Source organism: Apteryx mantelli, chromosome 29, assembly GCF_036417845.1.
Source record: "Apteryx mantelli isolate bAptMan1 chromosome 29, bAptMan1.hap1, whole genome shotgun sequence".
Lineage (NCBI taxonomy): Eukaryota > Metazoa > Chordata > Aves > Apterygiformes > Apterygidae > Apteryx > Apteryx mantelli.
In genome coordinates this window covers 423514-431886 of record NC_090006.1, presented here as the reverse complement: position 1 = coordinate 431886, position 8373 = coordinate 423514, and positions in this window count along the sequence as shown.

Below are 8373 nucleotides of genomic sequence, written 5' to 3'. Positions count from 1 at the left end.
CCTTCTCGCCCTCGCCGCCTAGCAAAGCGCCGTGTCCCTTCGCCGCCTCGCCGCCCAGCAAAGCTCCGCGTGCCGTCGCCGCCTAGCAAAGTGCCGTGTTCCTTCGGCACCTAGCAAAGAAGTGCCTGCGTTGGGCGCCTCGCCGCATCGCAGCCTAGCAAAGCGCTGCGTGCCTTCGGCGGCTGGCAAAGCACTGCGTGCCTTCGCCGCCTCACACAGCGCTGCGTGCCTTCGCCGCCTGGCAAAGCAGCGCGTGCCTTCGCCGCCTCGCCGCCTAAGAAAGCGCCGCGTCCCTTCTCGCCCTCGCCGCCTAGCAAAGCGCCGTGTCCCTTCGCCGCCTCGCCGCCCAGCAAAGCTCCGCGTGCCGTCGCCGCCAAGCAAAGCGCCGTGTTCCTTCGGCACCTAGCAAAGAAGTGCCTGCGTTCGGCGCCTCGCCGCATCACAGCCTAGCAAAGCACTGCGTGCCTTCGCCGCCTGGCAAAGCACTGCGTGCCTTCGCCGCCTAAGAAAGCGCCGCGTCCCTTCTCGCCCTCGCCGCCCAACAAAGCGCCCTGTCCCTTCACCGCCTCCCCAATCGCTTCGTCCCTTCGCCGCCTCGCCGCCTAGCAAAGCGCTGCTTACCTTCGCCGCCTCACACAGCACTGCGTCCCTTCGCCGCCTCGCCGCTTAGCAAACGCCGTAGTAGCGCCGAAGGACACGGCGCTTTTGTAGGCGCCGAAGGCATGTGGCGCTTTGCTAAGGCACGAGGCAGCGAAGGCACGCAGCCATTTGATCGTGGTCGACGGGCTCGGGCGCCTTGCTAGGCGGCGAAGGCACGCGCTGCTTTGCCATTTGCCCAAGGACGCAGCGCTGTGCGAGGCGGCGAGGGCTCGCAGTGCTTTACCAGGCGCCGAAGGCACGCAGTGCTTTGCCAGGCGCCGAAGGCACGCAGCGCTGTAGGAGGCGGCGAGGGCACACAGTGCTTTGCTAGGCGGCGAGCGGACGTGGAGCTTTGCTAGGCAGCGAAGGGTGAGGACGCTTTGCTAGGCGCTTTGCTAGGCGGCGAAGGCACGAAGCGATTTGGGAGGCGAGGCGGCGAAGGCACACGGCGCTTTGCTAGGCGGCGAGGGCGAGGAGGCACGCAGCGCTTTCTTAGGCGGCGAGGCGGCCAAGGCACGCGCTGCTTTGCTAGGCGCCGAAGGCACGCAGCGCTTCCTTAGTTTGCCAGGCAGCGAAGAGATGGAGCGCTTTGCTTGCTGGCCAGGCAGCGAACAGGCGCCGTGCTTTGCTTTCTGCCAGGCAGCGAATACACGCAGCGGTCTGCTTTTCTGCGAGGCACTGAACACATGCAGCGTTTAGTTTGCGAGGCGGCGAAGAGACGCGGCGCTTTGCTTCTTGAGAGGGAGCGAAGAGGCGCAGCGTTTCCTTAGTTTGCGAGGCATGCAAGAGATGCAGCGGTGTGCTCGTCTGCGAGGCGTCGAAGAGACGCAGCAGCTAGTTAGCTGGCCATGTGGCGAAGAGACGCGACGCTTTGCTTTTGGCGATGCAGTGAAGAGACGCAGCGGTTTGCTTGTTGGGCAGGCAGCGAAGAGACGCGGCAGTTGGCATGCTGCCGAGGCGGCGAGCAGATCGAGTGCTTTGCTTGTTGGTGAGGCAGCGAAGAGATGCAGCGGTTTGCTTGTTGGCGAGGCAGCGAAGAGATTCAGCAGTCTCCTTGTTTGTGACACAGCCAACATGCCCAGTGGTTGCTCATTGTGCGAGGCAGCGAAGAGATGCAGCACTTTGCTTGTGCACCAGGTGGCGCAGTGGCATGGCGGATGGCTTTTTCGCCTGCAGGCGAAGCGAGGCAGCACTTTGCTAGTTGGCGAGGCAGCGAAGAGACGCAGCAGGCTGCTTGTTTGTGAGACAGCCAACATGCACAGTGGTTAGCTATTGTGCGAGGCAGCGAATCACCGCCGAGCAAATCGCTTTGTGCATTCGCCGCCTCGCTGCCTAGCAAAGCGTCGTCTGCCTTGGGCGCCTAGCAAAGCTCCGCGTGCCGTGGCCGCCAAGCAAAGCGCCGTGTTCCTTCGGCACCTAGCAAAGAAGTGCCTGCGTTGGGCGCCTCGCCGCATCGCAGCCTAGCAAAGCACTGCGTGCCTTCGGCGCCTGGCAAAGCACTGCGTGCCTTCGCCGCCTCACACAGCGCTGCGTGCCTTCGGCGCCTGGCAAAGCAGCGCGTGCCTTCGCCGCCTCGCCGCCTAAGAAAGCGCCGCGTCCCTTCTCGCCCTCGCCGCCTAGCAAAGCGCCGTGTCCCTTCGCCGCCTCGCCGCCCAGCAAAGCTCCGCGTGCCGTCGCCGCCAAGCAAAGCGCCGTGTTCCTTCGGCACCTAGCAAAGAAGTGCCTGCGTTCGGCGCCTCGCCGCATCGCAGCCTGGCAAAGCACTGCGTGCCTTCGCCGCCTCACACAGCGCTGCGTGCCTTCGGCGCCTGGCAAAGCAGCACGTGCCTTCGCCGCCTCGCCGCCTAAGAAAGCGCCGCGTCCCTTCTCGCCCTCGCCGCGTAGCAAAGCGCCGTGTCCCTTCGCCGCCTCGCCGCCCAGCAAAGCTCCGCGTGCCGTCGCCGCCAAGCAAAGCGCCATGTTCCTTCGGCACCTAGCAAAGAAGTGCCTGCGTTGGGCGCCTCGCCGCATCGCAGCCTAGCGAAGCACAGCGTGCCTTCCGCGGCTGGCAAAGCACTGCGTGCCTTCGCCGCCTAAGAAAGCGCCGCGTCCCTTCTCGCCCTCGCCGCCCAACAAAGCGCCCTGTCCCTTCACCGCCTCCCCAATCGCTTCGTCCCTTCGCCGCCTCGCCGCCTAGCAAAGCGCTGCTTACCTTCGCCGCCTCACACAGCGCTGCGTCCCTTCGCCGCCTCGCCGCTTAGCAAACGCCGTAGTAGCGCCGAAGGGACACGGCGCTTTTGTAGGCGCCGAAGGCACGTGGCGCTTTGCTAAGGCACGAGGCAGCGAAGGCACGCAGCCATTTGATCGTGGTCGACGGGCTCGGGCACCTTGCTAGGCGGCGAAGGCACGCGCTGCTTTGCCAGGCGCCCAAGGACGCAGCGCTGTGCGAGGCGGCGAGGGCTCGCAGTGCTTTACCAGGCGCCGAAGGCACGCAGTGCTTTGCCAGGCGCCGAAGGCACGCAGCGCTCTAGGAGGCGGCGAGGGCACACAGTGCTTTGCTAGGCGGCGAGCCGACGTGGAGCTTTGCTAGGCAGCGAAGGGTGAGGACGCTTTGCTAGGCGCTTTGCTAGGCGGCGAAGGCACGAAGCGATTTGGGAGGCGAGGCGGCGAAGGCACACGGCGCTTTGCTAGGCGGCGAGGGCGAGGAGGCACGCAGCGCTTTCTTAGGCGGCGAGGCGGCGAAGGCACGCGCTGCTTTGCTAGGCGCCGAAGGCACGCAGCGCTTCCTTAGTTTGCCAGGCAGCGAAGAGATGGAGCGCTTTGCTTGCTGGCCAGGCAGCGAACAGGCGCCGTGCTTTGCTTTCTGCCAGGCAGCGAATACACGCAGCGGTCTGCTTTTCTGCGAGGCACTGAACACATGCAGCGTTTAGTTTGCGAGGCGGCGAAGAGACGCGGCGCTTTGCTTCTTGAGAGGGAGCGAAGAGGCGCAGCGTTTCCTTAGTTTGCGAGGCATGCAAGAGATGCAGCGGTGTGCTCGTCTGCGAGGCGTCGAAGAGACGCAGCAGCTAGTTAGCTGGCCATGTGGCGAAGAGACGCGACGCTTTGCTTTTGGCGATGCAGTGAAGAGACGCAGCGGTTTGCTTGTTGGGCAGGCAGCGAAGAGACGCGGCGGTTGGCATGCTGCCGAGGCGGCGAGCAGATCGAGTGCTTTGCTTGTTGGTGAGGCAGCGAAGAGATGCAGCGGTTTGCTTGTTGGCGAGGCAGCGAAGAGATTCAGCAGTCTCCTTGTTTGTGACACAGCCAACATGCCCAGTGGTTGCTCATTGTGCGAGGCAGCGAAGAGATGCAGCACTTTGCTTGTGCACCAGGTGGCGCAGTGGCATGGCGGATGGCTTTTTCGCCTGCAGGCGAAGCGAGGCAGCACTTTGCTAGTTGGCGAGGCAGCGAAGAGACGCAGCAGGCTGCTTGTTTGTGAGACAGCCAACATGCACAGTGGTTAGCTATTGTGCGAGGCAGCGAATCACCGCCGAGCAAATCGCTTTGTGCGTTCGCCGCCTCGCTGCCTAGCAAAGCGTCGACTGCCTTGGGCGCCTAGCAAAGCTGCGCGTGCCGTCGCCGCCAAGCAAAGCGCCGTGTTCCTTCGGCACCTAGCAAAGAAGTGCCTGCGTTGGGCGCCTCGCCGCATCGCAGCCTGGCAAAGCAGTGCGTGCCTTCGCCGCCTCACACAGCGCTGCGTGCCTTCGGCGCCTGGCAAAGCAGCGCGTGCCTTCGCCGCCTCGCCGCCTAAGAAAGCGCCGCTTCCCTTCTCGCCCTCGCCGCCTAAGAAAGCGCCGTGTCCCTTCGCCGCCTCGCCGCCTACCAAAGCGCCGCGTCCCTTCTCGCCCTCGCCGCCTAGCAAAGCGCCGCCTCCCTTCTCGCCCTCGCCGCCTAGCAAAGCGCCGTGTCCCTTCGCCGCCTCGCCGCCCAGCAAAGCTCCGCGTGCCGTCGCCGCCAAGCAAAGCGCCGTGTTCCTTCGGCACCTAGCAAAGAAGTGCCTGCGTTGGGCGCCTCGCCGCATCGCAGCCTAGCAAAGCACTGCGTGCCTTCGGCGCCTGGCAAAGCAGCGCGTGCCTTCGCCGCCTCGCCGCCTAAGAAAGCGCCGCGTCCCTTCTCGCCCTCGCCGCCTAGCAAAGCGCCGTGTCCCTTCGCCGTCTCGCCGCCCAGCAAAGCTCCGCGTGCCGTCGCCGCCAAGCAAAGCGCCGTGTTCCTTCGGCACCTAGCAAAGAAGTGCCTGCGTTCGGCGCCTCGCCGCATCGCAGCCTGGCAAAGCGCTGCGTGCCTTCGGCGGCTGGCAAAGCAGTGCGTGCCTTCGCCGCCTCACACAGCGCTGCGTGCCTTCGGCGCCTGGCAAAGCAGCGCGTGCCTTCGCCGCCTCGCCGCCTAAGAAAGCGCCGCGTCCCTTCTCGCCCTCGCCGCCTACCAAAGCGCCGTGTCCCTTCGCCGCCTTGCCGCCCAGCAAAGCTCCGCGTGCCGTCGCCGCCAAGCAAAGCGCCGTGTTCCTTCGGCACCTAGCAAAGAAGTGCCTGCGTTGGGCGCCTCGCCACATCGCAGCCTGGCAAAGCACTGCGTGCCTTCGCCGCCTCACACAGCGCTGCGTGCCTTCGGCGCCTGGCAAAGCAGCGCGTGCCTTCGCCGCCTCGCCGCCTAAGAAAGCGCCGCGTCCCTTCTCGCCCTCAACGCCTAGCAAAGCGCCGTGTCCCTTCGCCGCCTCGCCGCCCAGCAAAGCTCCGCGTGCCGTCGCCGCCAAGCAAAGCGCCGTGTTCCTTCGGCACCTAGCAAAGAAGTGCCTGCGTTCGGCGCCTCGCCGCATCGCAGCCTAGCAAAGCGCTGCGTGTCTTCGGCGGCTGGCAAAGCAGTGCGTGCCTTCGCCGCCTCACACAGCGCTGCGTGCCTTCGGCGCCTGGCAAAGCAGCGCGTGCCTTCGCCGCCTCGCCGCCTAAGAAAGCGCCGCGTCCATTCTCGCCCTCGCCGCCTAGCAAAGCGCCGCGTCCCTTCTCGCCCTCGCCGCCTAGCAAAGCGCCGTGTCCCTTCGCCGCCTCGCCGCCCAGCAAAGCTCCGCGTGCCGTCGCCGCCAAGCAAAGCGCCGTGTTCCTTCGGCACCTAGCAAAGAAGTGCCTGCGTTCGGCGCCTCGCCGCATCGCAGCCTGGCAAAGCAGTGCGTGCCTTCGCCGCCTCACACAGCGCTGCGTGCCTTCGGCGCCTGGCAAAGCAGCGCGTGCCTTCGCCGCCTCGCCGCCTAAGAAAGCGCCGCGTCCATTCTCGCCCTCGCCGCCTAGCAAAGCGCCGCGTCCCTTCTCGCCCTCGCCGCCTAGCAAAGCGCCGTCTCCCTTCGCCGCCTCGCCGCCCAGCAAAGCTCCGCGTGCCGTCGCCGCCAAGCAAAGCGCCGTGTTCCTTCGGCACCTAGCAAAGAAGTGCCTGCGCTCGGCGCCTCGCCGCATCGCAGCCTGGCAAAGCACTGCGTGCCTTCGCCGCCTCACACAGCGCTGCGTGCCTTCGGCGCCTGGCAAAGCAGCACGTGCCTTCGCCGCCTCGCCGCCTAAGAAAGCGCCGCGTCCCTTCTCGCCCTCGCCGCCTACCAAAGCGCCGTGTCCCTTCGCCGCCTCGCCGCCCAGCAAAGCTCCGCGTGCCGTCGCCGCCAAGCAAAGCGCCGTGTTCCTTCGGCACCTAGCAAAGAAGTGCCTGCGTTCGGCGCCTCGCCGCATCGCAGCCTGGCAAAGCAGTGCGTGCCTTCGCCGCCTCACACAGCGCTGCGTGCCTTCGGCGCCTGGCAAAGCAGCGCGTGCCTTCGCCGCCTCGCCGCCTAAGAAAGCGCTGCGTCCCTTTTCGCCCTCGCCGCCAAGCAAAGCGCCGTGTTCCTTCGGCACCTAGCAAAGAAGTGCCTGCGTTGGGCGCCTCGCCGCATCGCAGCCTGGCAAAGCAGTGCGTGCCTTCGCCGCCTCACACAGCGCTGCGTGCCTTCGGCGCCTGGCAAAGCAGCGCGTGCCTTCGCCGCCTCGCCGCCTAAGAAAGCGCCGCGTCCATTCTCGCCCTCGCCGCCTAGCAAAGCGCCGCGTCCCTTCTCGCCCTCGCCGCCTAGCAAAGCGCCGTGTCCCTTCGCTGCCTCGCCGCCCAGCAAAGCTCCGCGTGCCGTCGCCGCCAAGCAAAGCGCCGTGTTCCTTCGGCACCTAGCAAAGAAGTGCCTGCGTTCGGCGCCTCGCCGCATCGCAGCCTAGCAAAGCACTGCGTGCCTTCGGCGCCTGGCAAAGCAGCGCGTGCCTTCGCCGCCTCGCCGCCTAAGAAAGCGCCGCGTCCCTTCTCGCCCTCGCCGCCTAGCAAAGCGCCGTGTCCCTTCGCCGCCTCGCCGCCCAGCAAAGCTCCGCGTGCCGTCGCCGCCAAGCAAAGCGCCGTGTTCCTTCGGCACCTAGCAAAGAAGTGCCTGCGTTCGGCGCCTCGCCGCATCGCATCCTAGCAAAGCGCTGCGTGCCTTCGGCGCCTGGCAAAGCACTGCGTGCCTTCGCCGCCTCACACAGCGCTGCGTGCCTTCAGCGCCTGGCAAAGCAGCGCGTGCCTTCGCCGCCTCGCCGCCTAAGAAAGCGCCGCGTCCCTTCTCGCCCTCGCCGCCTACCAAAGCGCCGTGTCCCTTCGCCGCCTCGCCGCCCAGCAAAGCTCCGCGTGCCGTCGCCGCCAAGCAAAGCGCCGTGTTCCTTCGGCACCTAGCAAAGAAGTGCCTGCTTTGGGCGCCTCGCCGCATCGCAGCCTAGCAAAGCACTGCGTGCCTTCGGCGCCTGGCAAAGCAGTGCGTGCCTTCGCCGCCTCACACAGCGCTGCGTGCCTTCGGCGCCTGGCAAAGCAGCGCGTGCCTTCGCCGCCTCACACAGCGCTGCGTGCCTTCGGCGCCTGGCAAAGCAGCGCGTGCCTTCGCCGCCTCGCCGCCTAAGAAAGCGCCGCGTCCCTTCTCGCCCTCGCCGCCTACCAAAGCGCCGTGTCCCTTCGCCGCCTCGCCGCCCAGCAAAGCTCCGCGTGCCGTCGCCGCCAAGCAAAGCGCCGTGTTCCTTCGGCACCTAGCAAAGAAGTGCCTGCGTTCGGCGCCTCGCCGCATCGCAGCCTGGCAAAGCAGTGCGTGCCTTCGCCGCCTCACACAGCGCTGCGTGCCTTCGGCGCGTGGCAAAGCAGTGCGTGCCTTCGCCGCCTCACACAGCGCTGCGTGCCTTCGGCGCCTGGCAAAGCAGAGCGTGCCTTCGCCGCCTCGCCGCCTAAGAAAGCGCCGCGTCCCTTCTCGCCCTCGCCGCCTACCAAAGCGCCGTGTCCCTTCGCCGCCTCGCCGCCCAGCAAAGCTCCGCGTGCCGTCGCCGCCAAGCAAAGCGCCGTGTTCCTTCGGCACCTAGCAAAGAAGTGCCTGCGTTCGGCGCCTCGCCGCATCGCAGCCTGGCAAAGCAGTGCGTGCCTTCGCCGCCTCACACAGCGCTGCGTGCCTTCGGCGCCTGGCAAAGCAGCGCGTGCCTTCGCCGCCTCGCCGCCTAAGAAAGCGCCGCGTCCCTTCTCGCCCTCGCCGCCTAGCAAAGCGCCGTGTCCCTTCGCCGCCTCGCCGCCCAGCAAAGCTCCGCGTGCCGTCGCCGCCAAGCAAAGCGCCGTGTTCCTTCGGCACCTAGCAAAGAAGTGCCTGCGTTGGGCGCCTCGCCGCATCGCAGCCTAGCAAAGCACTGCGTGCCTTCGGCGCCTGGCAAAGCAGCGCGTGCC